At 43.7% G+C, this 17,652-nt stretch overlaps 1 protein-coding gene across 8 annotated transcripts in view; it reads right to left on the reverse strand.

The window, feature by feature from the left end:
• The window catches only part of LOC137516318 (prostaglandin reductase 1-like), a 496,699-nt gene that overhangs the window by 438,612 nt on the left and 40,435 nt on the right, over positions 1–17,652 (reverse strand). For 2 of the 8 annotated variants that reach the window (XM_068234354.1, XM_068234351.1), the window contains one exon: positions 14,555–14,631. The exons of 5 other annotated variants lie outside the window; for them this stretch is intronic. The gene's annotated coding sequence lies outside the window, so the exon portion shown is untranslated. Of the gene's footprint in view, positions 1–9,060; positions 9,142–14,554; positions 14,632–17,652 lie in introns of those variants that run through there. One more of the 8 variants, XM_068234358.1, reaches the window with a different exon arrangement.

Genomic DNA, 17,652 nt, shown 5'->3' on the forward strand with positions numbered 1-17,652 from the left:
AGGCAGCTAAACTTGGAATTCAGTTGTCTGCCAGCCAACAGCAAGTTCCCAGCTTTAGTGTGGAGGAATCATAACATTCAAGGAAGTTGTAACATAAGAAAAAGAAATCAATATGGCAGCTATAGACACTAAAATTTGAGCCAAAAAATATAGATCATCGCCCTGGATCTATAAGATCAATATTATCATATATGGCAGCTGTCATCGCAGATGTACTTTAAACTTCAAGTCGTAGCAGAAACAAAACTTGAAATGTTCATCAATATTTGTTAATTTTTTTGAGTTTATACATTTCTAAATAATACTTTTATCAAGCTTTTCCTAATGTCCCGACTCCCAACTGTTACCTTTAAAGAGAAACTCCAACCAAGAATTGAACTTTTTCCCAATCAGTAGCTGATACCCCATTTTACATGAGAAAGACAATGATTTTCACAAACAGACCATCAGGGGGCGCTGTGTGACTGATTTTGTGCTGAAACCCCTCCCACAAGAGGCTCTGAATACCGTGGTACTGCTGGCAAACTGCCACAATGTAACAATGTTCAGAGACAGGAAATAGCTGTTATTAGCTGTCTGTAACAGACAGAGCAGCTAGAAACAGCTAAATAACCTGCCCACAGTAACAATGTCACCATGTAATAAATGTCAGAATGTGAATCTGGGAGAGGAAAGATTTTACAATGAGCAAACACTGACTAAATCATTTATACATAATTATGGTAAAAAATGAAGCACTTTTTTTACTACATTATTTTCACTGGAGTTCCTCTTTAAGATTCTGACACCAGTTGTAAGTAGCTGTGGAAAAGGAACAGGCGGCACTGCAACGTGGTCAAGTTCAAAATCCTTTTTATTCCAGAACCGGACAAACAGAAGCAATAGGTTAAGTGAAATGTCAGACAGTGGGATGGGTGCCCAGAAAAAAAGATCTGCTCACATGCCACTGTCTGTGTTCCCATCATAACCAATTGCTTTCTCTGTGCCATGTTTTGGAATAAAAAAGCATTTTGAACCTGACCACATTGCAGTGCTGCCTTTTCCTTTTCCACTGCTGCTTTTTACAATTGCTATTGTCTGAGCACACTGCTGGGGGACTTCATATGATTTACGTGGCATGGTTGATTGGATTCACAACCCATTACGGCCATACACCTGATCAAGCATGTCGGCCCTGACATCTTGCAGTATGTGCGATCAATACATAAGACCTGTGTCGGGCTGAAATTGGTAGAATCGATCGGACATGCTTTTAGCGACGCCAATTTACAACCGATTTGGAGGGAGGATGATAGCTTACCTTTGGTTTTTGGCAATCAAAGTCAAAAGTGGGTAAACTTGAATTAGTTAATAATGTGTTTCTCCTATAACCACCGACTTCCGCACCATAGTGCAGTATGGAGAATAGAGGAGTGCCTCTCATTCTAGTTTGCATCATTAAAGGGACACTTTAATGAATAAATGAGAAAATCAAAAACACATATTCACATGTACATTCAAGATTTAGAAATGGTAGGATGTAGCGGTAGTTTATGGTGGTTGTTGTTGTTGTGATACAGTGACGTGAATCTGACAGGCATGGCTCTACTCTCAGCAGCCTTGCTTGTTACACTTGCTATTAGGGGTTTCTCATGGATGGGCACTCTTTATTGGAATGGTCAACCTATGAGACAAAGGAGCAGCGGTATAATCTCACTGCCTCCCTCAGCCCTCAGCGGATGGTTAGTGCCATCCACTGCTATTAGTGGCGTCTGGGCCGGTTTAAGCAACAATGGGGCCCCAGGGCAAAATAAACCTGGGGGGCCCCCCCAACATATACCCCGGAACAAAAATCGGCATTAGGGGACCTTTTTTGCAGCTGGTATAGTCAGGGTGTGAAGTCCCAGTCGGTCGGAGCTCCACATTCTGGCTATCCCAGCCTGCATGGGGGACAAGGGGTTAAAAAGTTTCAGGAGGGGGGACCCCACATAATATTTTTTTTTTAAATTCCCGCACTCTAAACATAAAAAAAAATTGGGAAAATAGGAAAAAATGCCAGGGATCTTCATACAGCCATATTGCGTCTGTATAGCGATCCCTGGCCAAAGCGCTGCGGCTGTGTATAGACCCCCTGGAAACCCCGTCAGGAAATTTATTGCGCTTTCGTTTGATGCATGTAAAATTACACTACCGTTAGGTTTGCTACTAAAAGTGACATTTACCGCATTTAAAAGTATACTTTTTTCCTTCGAAATTTTAAAATCGATTTTCTCAAAAACTATAAGGTCTTTTTGAAAAATTGTTTTTTTCTCTTATTTGTAATGATCTCCTTAACATATCCTGCAAATTTAGGGTTTCTAGCATTTAAGGTGGATTTGCTATTACCCATTAAAGTTGGCAGGTTTTTAAATGTGTATTTTTTTTCCTTTGAAACTTTAAAATCGATTTTCTCAAAAACTATAAGGCCGATTTGAATTTTTTTTTTCCTCTTGTCGCCACTTGGGGCCCCTACAAGCTCTGGGGCCCTGGGGCAGCTGCCTCCTTTGCCTCTATGGTAGCGCCGGCCCTGAGTGGCGTAGCTCAAGATCATGGGGTCCCATTGTAAAACTTTCAAGGGGCACTTGGATTTAGGCACTTTTTAGCTATACCAACTGCCCCTACCCTACGGACATGAGTTAATTGGTAATTTACATTCTTGTGCATCTACACTGCATATAGTCCATGGGCACTGATAATCAGATGGTGGAGGAACACAAGAAAGCTAATAGTGAATACATCAAGTACCACCTGGGCCCTCTCTAATCCAGGGCCCCATAGAAGCTGCTATGGCTACACCACTGACTGCTATGTTTCTAGGCCCTTGCTATGTGGGCAGTGATACCTATCTCACAGGAGAACTGTGATCATGACTTGAGCTATCACTAATAAGCTGAGAGTAACGGAAAGAGCTTAAAGGATACCTAAAGTGAGAGGGAAATAAAGGCTGCTATATTTATTTCCTTTCAAACACTGCAAATTGCCTGGCTGTCCTGCTGATTCTCTGCCTCTAATACTTTTAGCCATCGACCCTGAACAAAGTTTAGATGTGTACCTGAATTTGCTGCATGCCTGATCCAGACACTACCGATGCTAGAAAGAATGGCAGGACAGCCAAGAAACTGGAATTGTTAAAAAGGAAATAAATATGGCAGCCTCCATATCCCTCTCACTTCAGATGTACTTTAAAGACAGGGGCGTAGCAATAGGGGGTGCAGAGGTTGCGACCGCATCGGGGCCCTTGGGCCAGAGGGGCCCTGAATGGCCCTCCCTCAACTGCAGTATTAGCTCTCTATTGGTCCTGTGCTCATAATAATCACTTCTACAGATACTTTGAATAGTGGTAATCATTAACAAGCTGTTCCCCACCCCCTTCTTGCACCTCTGACACTGTAGTTGCCATTGGCAGGTTTTGGTGCGCCGTATCAATTGTTATGTATAGAGTGCTTGGGGGGCCCCATGTAAAACTTGCACCGGGGCCCACAACTCCTTAGCTACGCCACTGTTTAAAGATACTTTTCATTGCTTCCTGTGAGAATGCATCCAAACTAAAAGGACAGGTATAGATTTTTAGTAAGTGGTATATGATGTAGTGTAGATCAAGCTAAAGCCACACTAAAGTGAATGAGTTTAGTGTGCACAAATGATATCTGTGAGCTCAGTGTCTCCACCATAAACAATTTTGTTCATTATTGATTGACCTGTAGCCAGGGGCGTGACTATAAATCATTGCCTCCCCCCCCCCCCCCCCCCCCAAGACTTTGGCTGGGGCTTCCCCCATTAAAACGGGAATTGGAAAGACAGGTCAGGCAGATAAAAACTGACAGCAGTGAAGCACTGCACACATTTTCCCTATCAATTACATTGGCTTCTGTAATAAAACATGCATGTTTCACAAATACAGACACACATGATGTGTAGAAAATGCATACAGAAAAACGCACACAGAAAACTGACAGAAGAGTGTGCTCCCTGCCTCAGCTTCTTATTACATTCACTCTATCCTCTGATGGCGCAGAACTGGCTCTGCAGAGGACTCCAGCATCACTACTACTGTACACAGCACTTCGGGAGGGGTGGAGAGGCTGGGGCTGGGCACTGTACATAAGAGCCTGCTAAACACTGAATAGGGACTGTCTGCAAATCTTTGTCTACAAAACTTTGTATAATTCCTTATCAGTGGCTGAGCAGACGCAGTGATTAGAACAACTGTACTGAGAGCAGAAAGCTTATTTTCTCCATGCCCTTAGTTGTCAGTATCAGGACAGGGAAAATAAACTTCTCCCCCCACAGGGCCCACCTGCGGGCAGCAGGGCACCAAATAGGGGCTGTCTACAAATCTTTGTCTACAAAACTTTAACCTTCCTGGCGCGGGGTAAGCCGCGCAGGAGGTTTTCTCAGGCCCTGCTGGGCCGATTTGCGTAATTTTTTTTTGCTGCACGCAGCTAGCACTTTGCTAGCTGCGTGAGCACACCGATCGCCGTCGCCCCGCGCCGATTCGCTGCTATCCGCGTCGCTGCAGAGCCCCCCCTAGACCCCTGCGCTGCCTGGCCTATCAGCGCCAGGTAGCGCTGAGGGGTGGATCGGGACTCCCTTAGACGTCATGACGTCCATGACATCGGTGACATCATCCCGCCCTGTCGCCATGGTAACGGGGGAAGCCCTCCAGGAAATCCCGTTCTTTGAACGGGATTTCCTGATCGACGATCGCCGGAGGCGATCGAAGAGGGTAGGGGGATGCCACTGCACACCGGCTTTCATGTAGCGAGCCCTAGGCTCGCTGCATGATTTAAAAAAAAAATCAAAAAAACGGCTGCGCTGCCCCCTGGCGGTTTTTAATAGACCGCCAGGAGGGTTAAATGATTCCTTATCAGTGGCTGAGCAGATGCAGTCATTGTCAGTCTCTTAGGACAGGCAAAAGAAAATTCTCCACCCACAGGACCCCCTGGCGGCTTTCCCCCCCTGCACTTGCATCCCATGCAGGGGCTATTGTTACACCTCTGCCTGCAGCTGTTTTTAATCTATCGCTCTAATGCAGATTTTAGTACAGGCAAAAGCATGGTAATATTTCACTACATTTAGAAAAATAATGATTACAGAAATATTGCACATAGTCTGCCACTGAAAGCCATGCTTTTGTCTAACATGACCTTATTTTAAAAAGAGAGAGAGAGAGAGAGAGAGAGAGAGAGACTGGAAAAAAAATACAGCTGTGTGCTACCAATGAAATGTTACTGAAACAAATGAGTGCAAAACAAGGAAAATGCCCAGATTTCAGCCTATTGCTTCCCATCCCATAAATGTCTCCTATTGTATGCTGGTAATTCATTTCTATGATTTAGCACCGTCCTCTTATCTGTACTGTGCAAAAGCTACCCACTGCCTGTAAACCTTTTTGTTATCATTTTGCATCTGAACCACAAATAGCTAAAGTTAATGTGTGATGTTTAATGCAAATTAAAACATTTACGCTTGACCTATGTGCGGGTAAAGTACTGAACAAGGAAGCTTGTAAGCTGGTAATTGGCTTTTGTAATAACTAAGCCTGTCATGGTTAAATATTACCATCATAAGAGATCTGCATCAGATGCCATATTAACAGGCTTCACACAGCATTTCCACAATGCCCTGGGCACCAATTGATGCGCATTGTACATTTTAGTTTTGTTTATGGACAAACTGCAGAATAATCATATGTCCACTCTTGCCTTTTGGAGTGAAATCAACACTACACATTTAATGTCACATACAGTCATTTAACTGTACTTTAACTGTGTGGTGAAAAGATTCTAGACATAGTTATTTCCCTTAGCCTAGACAGAAATGATTTACCCTTACAGTACAATACTGTAGTGGATATTATTGGCAATGGCAATATCAACATAATTACTTTAAACTGCAGTATAGTAAAGAAACCACAAGATGTCACTGTCTGTAGAATGATGTTAAGATCTCTATGGTATTGTGATTTCCTGTATTCATTATGTGTGCCTCTCTGTTCTAAGTAAGCTGCATTGCCCGATGGTGGTGTATGTTTTGGTGGTGTGTGGTATATGGTGGTGTATGTTTTTATCTCTGCAAATTTTTCTTCTGTAAAGAGTTCTAACTTGTTATACTGATTGCCTATCATCTGTGTGTATAGACCACTCTGCTCCATCAGATACTGTATATGGTATCTTACCCCCATAACTCATATTATCTTGTGTGGTGGTCATATTTATTCATCATGACATAAAGGATTCTGATCAGTCATGCTGTCTGCTCTCATGCATGTAGAGGAAATACAGCTGCCCTGTGTGTTTAATGCCCTCAAAAGCAAGTCTGAGAAAAGCAGAGGACTGAGGGAGAGCTTGCTAATAGGTTTCCCTCCAGAAGTTACACCTGTAGGCAAGACCCACCAACGGTAAAGCCTATAGACACAAGTCTACTGTGCATAATGGGCACTCCAGATATCTGCAGCAAGAGGCAGCCTAGAAAGAACATCCTGGAAAAGTGAGTTTGGTAAGCTAATGGGTCTTAACTGTCATAATTGAAGAATAAAGCTGATTCTGATTCTGACTGTTAGGTCCAGTCAGAAATCAGAATCAGCTTTATTCTTCAATTATGACAGTTATCGCACCTGGAGTTGTTTGTGTAACACTTGGCATTGGTCATAGTGCAAATAACAGACAGTGTACAGTATAATGAACATTGAATATAGGCATATAGACACACTGCCTCTAGGTATGTTTATTGTATGCTACCCCATTTCTTGTTTCCCGCCTATTCTTTTAGATTGTAAGCTTGCAAGGGCAGGGCTCCCTCATCCTTTTGTGTCTTTTTTATATATTTTATTCATCATGCTACTGTTGTAACTGTAATTACCAATTCTGTATTTTGAATGGATACTGTATTTTGTTACCGATTTTGTATATTGGTATACGCCATTGTCTGTATTATGTACTCCATGTTTGTTTCTTACCCTGTACAGCGCCACAGAAAATGTTGGTGCTTTATAAATCAATAATAATAAAAATGAAGGCATAGATATCAAGGATAACAGAGAGGCAGGTGAGGGTGGCTGGGAGGTAATGTGAGGAAGGGGCATGAGTTAAGGATAAGGCCTGCTTAGGGGATGAAGGTGTTCTTGTACCTGGCAATTTTAGTGCGAATGTTTTGGTGGTTTTTTTTTGTTTTTTTTTATGAGTAAAAGTATTAGAGGCAGAGGCTCAGGGGACCGCCAGGCAACTTGCATTGCTTAAAAGTAAATAAATATGGTAGCCTCCATATCACTCTCACCTCAAGTTACCTTTAGGCCTCTTACACAGTAAGACGTTGCGTTTAATGCGACGTTAAGGTTGCATAACGTGCCCCTAATGCAACGCATTGAAAGACTATAACTTGGACGTTATTTAGCCCTGCGTTTGATGCACCGTTTTCGTCGCACAGTGATAGAACGAAAACGGCGCATACGTAAAAAAACAAAAAACATTACTGAGCATGTGCAAACAGTCTAACGCAGCTAAAAACATGTATAACGCATAGCATGCAGCACTTTCATTTAACGTGCAGCGTTATACATCGATGCAACGTCTGCACTGTGAACAGCTCATTGATTTTTCATTGCTGTAAGTTATTGTGCGTTACATGTTGTTGTAACGTGCGACTTTAACGTTGCACTGTGGAAGAGCCCTTAAAAGGAATAATGTTATGTTTTAGTCCTTAAAGAGAATCTGTATTGTTAAAATCGCTCAAAAGTAAACATACCAGTGCGTTAGGGGACATCTCCTATTACCCTCTGTCACAATTTCGCCGCTCCTCGCCGCATTAAAAGTGGTTAAAAACAGTTTTTAAAAGTTTGTTTGTAAACAAACAAAATGGCCACCAAAACAGGAAGTAGGTTGATGTACAGTATGTCCACACATAGAAAATACATCCATACATAAGCAGGCTGTATACAGCATTCCTTTTGAATCTCAAGAGATCATTTGTGTGTTTCTTTCCCCCATGCACTGAAGTTTCAGGCTGCTCTTTTCTTCTTGCAAACAGCTTTGCCCTTGTTTGTAATTCCTCAGTATGTGAAAGCCCAGCCAGCTCAGAGGACGATTTATCCAGCTGATTAGAGCAGCTTCTCTCTTCTCTCTTATCTAAATAACACACAGGCAGTGTGCATAGAGGGGCCAGAAAGGGTGAGTTCATAGCAGAACCACAACACTGAAGAACTTGGCAGCCTTCCAGACACAGGCCGACAAGTCTGACAGGGGAAAGATACATTGATTTATTACAGAGACTGTCATAGTAGAAAGTGCTGCAGTTAGCCAGAACACATTAGAATAGCTTTTGGAACATGTAGGATGATAAAAAACAGGATGCAATTTTTGTTACGGAGTCTCTTTAAGTCGGACCTGAACTCAGAACTCCTCTCTGCTCTAAAAGATATGCAACACCATAATAACCTTTAAACAAAAACATTTTTCCATATGCCTCCATGGCAGCATACATATGGGTTAAGCCCCACCCCTACCAATTAACAGGACCTTAGCTATAAAAGAAAGTGACCCCTAGCGAGCAGCATTCTCATTTTTGTCCTCACCTCCGAACAGGTCCCTTAGTGTTTCATCGCTATTTATTTTTATTTTACTCTTACCTCGCCGACATTCCTGCGGCGTTCCGGCCAGGTTCAGCCTCTCCTGGTCGCAGCCCTGTTGTCATGACTAAATGTCAAATTATTCAGGGACCTTATATCTGGGGTGATGGTGGGAGCTTGATCTAAATGATCTTTTCCCCCCTTTATGGCTGCTCTGCATGACTTAAATACGATTGCAGAGCACAGTGTGATCCTTCTCACCTTTTTTTTCCCTTGCTGTCTGCAGTTGCACAGGTTAGTGGTGCATAGTTCAGCTTCTCCTGCTGGGTGTTTGGTGCTGCTGAGTGTTCAGTGTGATCCCTCTCACCTGTATCTCTTGCTCTGTCTGCTGACTGCTCAGGCTCCATTATGTGAGGCATAGTTCAGCCTCTCCTGCTGGGTATTCAGTGCTGCTGAGTGCTCAGTGTGATTCCACTCACCTGTCTCACAGTGAAAGACTCTGAAGCACATGGCTTAGAGTGCATTCCAGCTTGGAACGCACAGCCATCAGACCAGGAAATGTTTGCAGTAACTGCTCTCCAATCCCTGCTCTGGACACAGCAGAGATCTCCCCACAGCTGAGCTCTCCTCCCCTCCTCTCACAAGGCTGGATACACACAGGACTGTGCTGGCTGCAACACTACCTCCCTCTATGTCTGGCTTAAAGGTAAAGGCACTATTATTTGCTGTCCCTCTGATGTTATGCTTCTCAAGCTGCAGGAGGAGGTAAGTTATTCCAATTATCTTGGTAGCACTATGTACTATATTTTATCATCTGCCATTCTCATTATAAACAGTTATATGAACAGTATTGTGTACTATGTGCAATATAAATGACATAGCATTCCTTGCATGAAAGTATTATCTGATTTCTTATTTATCTGCTACTTTTCACGTACCTCTTATCTTACTTATTTCATCTCTTGCGGTCCGTTGGACTGCATTCTGGATCACACTCTGCCAGAAACAGATAATTCTAAGGTCAATAGGTAAGAGTCATACAGGTAAGTGACCCCGCTTTTCTACAAAAAAAAGAGAGCACACCTTCCATAAATGGGCTGTACTTTTTTATATACAAGCCCAGGAAGAAGAGAACAAAGGAGGGCAAGTTCCCACCACAGTTCTAGGACATTGGTTCTTTGTCATCATTTGAGATCCTGCTTTAAGATCTTTATATCATCACTCAGGATCCTGCTCAAGGAGCAGGTAAATAATCTGCCTGGGAACTGGAGGATCAGGTCCCAGTTAAAGGCACCATAGCCCCCCAGATTGCTGGGCTTGTGGTGACAGAACCATGCCAGGGAAATCAGTAAAGTAGATCTGTTTCCACCAGATGGGAAAAGAGCCAGAGTTCCACCAAATGCACACATCCAAGATGATAAAGCAGGCTGTCCAGGAATCAATGGACTCCTATGTAGGCTCTTTGGTCCCCAAGCGTCCTCCCAGCAAATCAATTAAGATACTGAATATCCTCAATCATCTATGGTTTAGCAGGAATCCAATGAGAGTGAGCATACAGATATCTGGTTTCTATTTCTCCTTTATCCAAACCATCTGTGAAGCCATTCACTGGGAAGAGGAAACCCTTCTCCATGCTAAGAAACATCTGAAATAATTATCATTCTCCTTTTCTGTCTTGAAAGAGATAAAATAAAGATGAATGGGAAAAGGTAAGGAGAAAGTCCTTCCTGAAAAAGCAGACTTTCCGAACATCATCCTTTTTCTTCAAGAAAATTCTCCAGTCCTAGCATTTGCTTCCATGGTGGACATGTCAGTCATGTGTCTTGCATGCCATGTAAGGTTAAAAGTCTTGATTACTTTTTAAGATGTCCTAGACCATAAACTTGATATAGATTTAACGATTGTGTATACCACTACTGGAGGGGCATGTAAACCAGCCCTGGCTCTATCTTCAGTTGCCACGAAGTGGACAAGGATTCTGATTCTATCCTGGCAGCTAAGAGAACTTTGATATTGTCTCTAAGTTTATTAGGGAAGCGGCTATAGATTTTGTCCAGTCCACCTAATATGCCAGGCTTTTTGCATGACAGTGAAGTGGCCTGTTAAAAAAAAAATAAAAATCTAGTCTGCTGATCCCAGCTTCCAACAAAATGTGTTTAAAATTCTGTTTGATGGAAGAAATCTTTTTAGTAACAAGTTGGATCTAGCAACCAACAGTCACCAAGGCTGGTATTATACCAAAGGTGAGAAGACATTGCGGAAGGAAAGACCAGACCATAGGAATTGGCAAACTTCACATGCTAATCTCCATAAGCTCACAAAGCAGTCAGCGCAGAGTCCTATTGAAAATTCTGAAGTCCAGATAGTAGCTGAAAGACTTCAGCAGTTCTGTATTATCTGGACAAAAACAATAATGGACGAGTGGGCCACAGGTACAGAGTGGTTCGGTTTTTCTTGGATGTGCAAGTTCACTCCACAACTCAGTCACTTTGTCTATACAGAGACCTGCTCTTTTACATTCATGACTCATTGCAGAAAACGGCTGTTATGTTGGTTCCAGAAGAGGAGCGCTTTCAGGAAGTCTACTCTCCTCTCTTCATTGTAAAGAAGTCAGGTGATCTGCGTTCAGTACTGGATCTGAAATTCCTAAATCTTCATCTTTCTAAAAACATTCAAGATGGAGTTACAACAAATGAATGGACCAGCCATTCCCTTACAGAACTGAATATATTCAATAGACTTGGCAGATACATTCATTATTTCAAACTTCTTTCCACCATGCAGTTGGTAACATTCTTCTCCAGTAACCATCCTCCTCCTCGACATTATCACAGCCATGACAACCTTTTTTGGTACTAGTGTGTCTGGTGGCTCAGTTGAGAAAGCAAAGTTAGGACTTTATCACTATTTATACAATCTTTTGTTGCTAGCCTCAGATCCCAAGGCTCTACTGTGTTAGCAACAGATTCTTCTTCAAACACTGTCTGTCTTTGGCTGGTTAACAAACAAGGAGGAAAGCCACCTCACTCCTTCTGAGGACCTAATCTTTCCGGGAGCAAGATTCCAATCTCCATATATCCAATGCAGTAACCAGATGAGAAAATTGCTGGCAAAAGTTCGCGAGTGCTGATTATCATACTATATTCATTAATCGAGGTGTTGTATACACCTCCTGGGCACTTCGTCATCTACAATCCAGATGGTCAAATGGGTTCACTGGCACATCTGCCCATTCCAACTAGGGTTTCTCCATCAATGAAACCACCTGAGTTACTCTCAGACCATCCTTCTCACTCCCACAATGAGAGACTGTCTGCGGTGGTGGCTAAACACAAGCTCAACAACTATTAACCAATCGTTCACCCATAAAGATGCAAGCATGGTTTGACATGTCTACAGGTCGTATTAGCCTAGGTAAAATAGTCAAAACAAAGCTGATCGATCACTGTAAATATACTCAAACACAGGGTGGCTTATATGGTGCTTCAGACCTTCAGCCATCACTGGGATGAGACGTCAGTCTTTGATATCAAGTAGCAGAGGGACATAAGGAGTCTGTTCCTCATGTTAGAGGTCAGCAATATTTATCTCCAATGCAAAGAGCAATCTCTGCAGCATCATGGCAGTCTATCTCATAGGGCCTCAGAACTCTGAGGCAGATTTTCTCAATCAAGGGGACTGAGGCAATAGCTTGTGGCCACTCAATAAAATATATCCAGAGAGATCTGTGACCATTGGGTAGGTGGAGCTGATGGCAACCTACATCAACTAAATGCCAGCTCGAGGAGATTCGCCCCCACATTCAAGGGCTCAGGGTGCTCTGGCAACACCTGGAATTTCTGAATGGTCTCTGTTTTTTTCCTCCAACTCCACTTATCTTCAAAATTCTGAGGAGACTCCTCCTAGAACAAGTTGTACTCCTGGAGGTGGGTATATTTTGGCCATGCCAGCCATGAGTTTGTCTAATTTGGAGCCTGAAGTTGGAACCTCCTATTCCTCTTTCAGTCAGACCAAACCCCCTGTCCCAGGACTCAATTTATCATCTGTCTCCTCAATCCCTTAATTTAATGGTTTAAGGATTGTGGGAGGAAGCTTAGAGACCTGGTAAACTCAGAATAATTGATAAACACACTGCTAAAAGCAGGGAAAACTACCACAAACTGGAAAATGTTTTTTTCACAATTGCTCTGGTAAATGATTTTGATCCAATGGCTCCACCAGCACAACATATTCTTAGCTTCCTCCAGATTGGCCTAGAAAAACAATTGGCTCGCACTCTCAAAGTGCAGGCTTCTGCTATCTCTGCTTTGACGGATCACTGCTGGGTCTCTCACCCTCTAATAGTGCAATTTATGAAGGCTGCCACCAAAAACAAGCATCCTAATTGCAACCTTTTTCAAAAGTGGGAACTGCGCAGGTTCTCAGTTACCTAGCAAGACCTCTTTTTGACCCAGTGGAAGACTGCAGGAAATTAGACTTAACTTTTAGAACTATGCCTCTAGTCGCTATCTCTTCGGACAGAAGAGTTTCCGAGCTCCAGGATCTAGGGGCTCATTCTTGACATTCTACTCAGTAGTTTTGAGACCACTACAGCACTTCACTTCCGGGCTTCCCTTTAATCAGGATCGGACAGTGCCATCTTTTATGGATACAAATTCCTCTGATCTGCATGTTCTAGATGTTGCAAGAACACTTAGGGCTTGATTCACAAAGCGGTGCTAACCTACTTAGCACGTCTAAAGTCTTTAGACGCGCTAACCAGGGTGCTAAGTAGGTTAGCACCGGATCTCTCAATCAGATCGTGCGCTAACTTTGCGCGCGTAAAGTTTTACGCGCGCAAAGTTTTACGCGCGCTAAGTCCCATAGGCTTTAATGGGCACTTCGCGCGGTGCGCCCTGTGCTCTGTGCAGTACGCGCGTAAAGTTTTACGCGCATAAAGTTTTGCGCGCGTAAAGTTTTATGCGCGAAAAGTTTGTTTAGACGTGCTAAGGGGGTTTTCACAGGCGTGCTAACAGTTAGCACCGCTTTGTGAATCAAGCCCTTAGAGCCTATGTGAATGTAACAAGGGAGCTTCAGGAAATCAGAATAGCTCTTCATAATTCCATCAGGTCTGAGAAAGAGCCAGCTAACATCAAACTCAAAAGATCTCTTCATGGCTCAAATGAATCAACAAAGCCTTTTATTAAGGCTAGCCTATGATCAGGGTTTTTTTACCTTGTCCCTCTGGGTGGCATCACAGTGCACTCTTCTCAGCTGTCCCCTGTGCCACATTCGCTATCCGGGCAAAGATTACCCAGGCTGCCAATGGTCCTCTGTCCATACTTTCATTGCCCATTTCAGAGTCAATCCAGCAGCCTCCGCTTCAGTTTAATTTAGAAAGAGTTATTTCTGAATCTGTTAAAGCCTTAATTGAAATTATTTTTGGTCAGCAAGTCTTGTCCCACCCTTACTTTTTTTTTTCTGCTAGTTAAATCCCATATGTATGCTGCCATGGAGGCATATGGAAAACGGAAAATTGTATACTCACCTAACGGTAATTTTCCTTTCCATGTGCATCCATGGCAGCATAGGGATTTCCCTCCCTTTCCTTTTGTTGACTTTTTGCTGTTCTCCGGTTCGGCTAGTCAATGAGAATGCTGCTCGCTAGGGGTCACTTTCTTTTATAGCTAAGGTCCTGTTAATTGGTAGATGTGGGGCTTAACCCATATGTATGCTGCCATGGATGCACATGGAAAGGAAAATTACCGTTAGGTGAGTATACAATTTTCCGTTATTTGTTACAGTTGATACAAATCCTGCAATAAATCTGCAATAAACCTGCTTTCATGGAAGCAGACATCTTGTTAACTACCTGTGTTTACCAATTAGCTTCTCTGCCGTGGCAGCCAGCTGACACAGCTGAGTGATCAAATTGCAACTTGTGATTAGACACAGGAGGCAGAATTAGACAGGCTAAACTCTCTAAATACATACAGGGTGCATTTCTCTGTTTTCCTTCTGTCCTGTGCAAGAGTTCAGGTTCACTTTTATACTTCAATGCATGGTGTTCTCTGTAAATAAAGAAATGTGTAAGAACAAAAGAACAGACTGTGAAGCCTTTCCAATAGCACAGTCCCTTATCTCGTACCTAACTGTCTATCTGTATCTGCAGACACTGTAGAAAGAAGTAACACATTGTCATGTGTAAATGAATGCACTGCTTGGAATCCTTCCAGCTTCCTACCAACTATAATATAATCTGATGTTTTAGAAGGTACAGAAAACAAAGATGCAAAGCTTCTCTATCAGTGGTCCCCAGAATAAATTATTTCCCACGTTCTCACATCACTCACTGTGGATCCTTATTATATTTAAAAGGACAGTAGCACATTGAAATAAAATAGCTACCGGTAAATACAATCCAAGTGGAGCCACAGATTAATGTGCATATGAGGTAATGTTATTTTTATGGCTTAGTGATGGTATGCTTAGACTTCTCAAAACATACTCCAACAATAAATTGGTAAGGGTTTTAATTCACTGGGGTTCATGTAAAACTAGAATATGACTTAAAGGGAACCTGAACCGAGTAGAATTATTTAAAATAAGCACATGATGTACCTGCAAATGAATATTACATACTTACCTCACTGTCAGTTCCTCTCAGAAGCTCACCATTTTCTTCTTACAATGATTCCTTCCAGTTCTAACAAGATTTTGTCAGATCTGAAATATATTAGTTGCTGTCAGTTATAGCTGAAAGGACAACTGATGTGCGAAGTAATGTCCATGTTTCACTATGGTTCAACTGGGAAATATTACAGTTTATCGCCCACTTTAACAGTATGCTGACCCGGAATCTGTTACAGGGTCATTGCCATTTTTAAAGAGGGATTGTCAGCCACAAAATAAAATTCCATTTACCCACCGCTCTGTGTCTGATATGCAGCCAGCAGCCTTACCCTGCATTGCAAGCACTCCAATCTATTCAAAAATGTTTCTGTTGTAATAAATCTTATCTTGGTCAGCCTCACCATCTCTGACAAGATGGAAGCTTGTCATCACCCTCCCACATTCCTGCTCCTCACTAGTTGGCTGAAGGCAGTTTAGTGTGAAGCTGAAATCTGATCTATGCACTGCAGGCTGTGCTCACAAAGCAAACTAGCTATGACAGTGCAGTTTGTAGGAGTAAAAAAAGTGAGGAAATGACATCAGGATTGGTTTCAGTCAGAGGGAATTAAGATGGCAATTGGCAAATGCCAGGATCAAAATTCTCTGTATTTACTATATAAAATTCACTGAAAACATCACATCAAAACATGGACGGTGCAATACATATGTTATGTAAGAAGAACAAGTAGTTATCTACTTATATACAATATGTGGTTTTTTTTTACCTGGGATAGTATGGCTGTCCCTGCTGCGTTAAAATGGAGGACGGATAATTCCATTGATCACAGTGGACAAATAGGATAAGCGAGCAGTGGCGTAGGAATCACTATAGCAACCATAGCAAGGCTATGGGGCCCTTGACACAAGGTTGCCACAAGGGGGCCCGTAAGTCTGTGCTGCCTGTGCTTTATTTTATAGTCTTCATGAACTCCAGCATACTTTCTGACAGCTCCCCTTCCTTATTGCAGTGAGGCTGGCAGGAGAAACTGGACTATTTTTCCACCTGCTGCTTCACTGCATTGATCTGGCCGACAATTAATTCGCAGTTCTAGCCAGGGAAAAGAGAGAGGAAGAGTGCTAGGACATGACTTCGCCCCCTTCACGTCTCCTGCTGTGGCTCCACCCCTCCAAACAACTTTTCATGGCTCAGCCTGCCGTGACTCTGCCCCCACCCTGTGACAGAACTATCGCTAGAACACGGGAAGAGACACAGAGACAGGTGAGACGACAGAAAAAGCTCCGCCCACAGCCACGATAAGCCCCGCCCCCTACCAACAAGCTCCACCCCCACCTGGCACGTGGAATCCTGAATGGGGCTAAGATGAAGAAGTGTGGGAGCAGGACAGGTAGGATGATGTCTCTATCTCCCCACCCTTCCTCAGCACACAGGGACCTCTCCCCAGTACTCCACCCTCCCTCAGCAGCACCCAGGGACCTCTCCCCTGTCCTCCACCCACGCTCAGCAGCACCCAGGGACCTCTCCCCTGTTCCCCACCCACCCTCAGCAGCACCCAGGGACCTCTCCCCTGTCCCCCACCCACCCTCAGCAGCACCCAGGGACCTCTCCCCTGTCCCCCACCCACCCTCAGCAGCACCCAGGGACCTCTCCCTGTTCCCAGTACTCCACCCTCAGCAGCACCCAGGGACCTCTCCCATGTCCCCCACCCACCCTCAGCAGCACCCACCCCCACCCACCCTCAGCAGCACCCAAGGACCTCTCCCCTGTCCCCCACCCACCCTCAGCAGCACACAGAGACCTGTCCCCCACCCACCCTCAGCAGAACCCAGGGACCTATCCCCTGCCCTCCACTCACCCTCAGCAGCACCCAGGGACCTCTCTCCTGTCCCCCGCCATCCCTCAGCAGCACCCAGTGACCTCTCCCCTGTCCCCCACCCACCCTCAGCACCACCCAGTGACCTTTCCTTAATCCCTACCATCCCTCAGCAGCACCCAGAGACCTCTTCCCAGTCCTCACTCACAATCTAATCTTACTATAGTCATAGTCTAATGTTCTAACATTATCATGTATTTATATAGCACCAGTGGTGTACCTATGGCGTTTGGCACCCGAGTGCTGGTTATTATAGCACACCCCCCCACCACCACCACCCTCCCTACTCCCCCCCCCCCCCCCAAAAAAAGTGTGGCATACTAAGCGTGCCACAGTGGGTAATGCCAGGTTTAGGTGCTCCCTGTATAATAAAGTAGGCAGCATTTCACCAGAAATCGTACAGTGGGCAGCATTTCACCAGAAATGAATCGTAAAGTGGGCAGCATTTCACCAGAAAGTAATCATAAAGAGAGCAGCATTTCGCCATAAAATAATCGTAAAGAGAGAAGCATTTCACCAGAAATCGTAAAGTGGGCAGCATTTCACCATAAAATAATCGTACAGTGGGCAGCATTTCACCATAAAGTA

This window comes from Hyperolius riggenbachi, chromosome 1 (assembly GCF_040937935.1).
Source record: "Hyperolius riggenbachi isolate aHypRig1 chromosome 1, aHypRig1.pri, whole genome shotgun sequence".
Classification (NCBI taxonomy): domain Eukaryota; kingdom Metazoa; phylum Chordata; class Amphibia; order Anura; family Hyperoliidae; genus Hyperolius; species Hyperolius riggenbachi.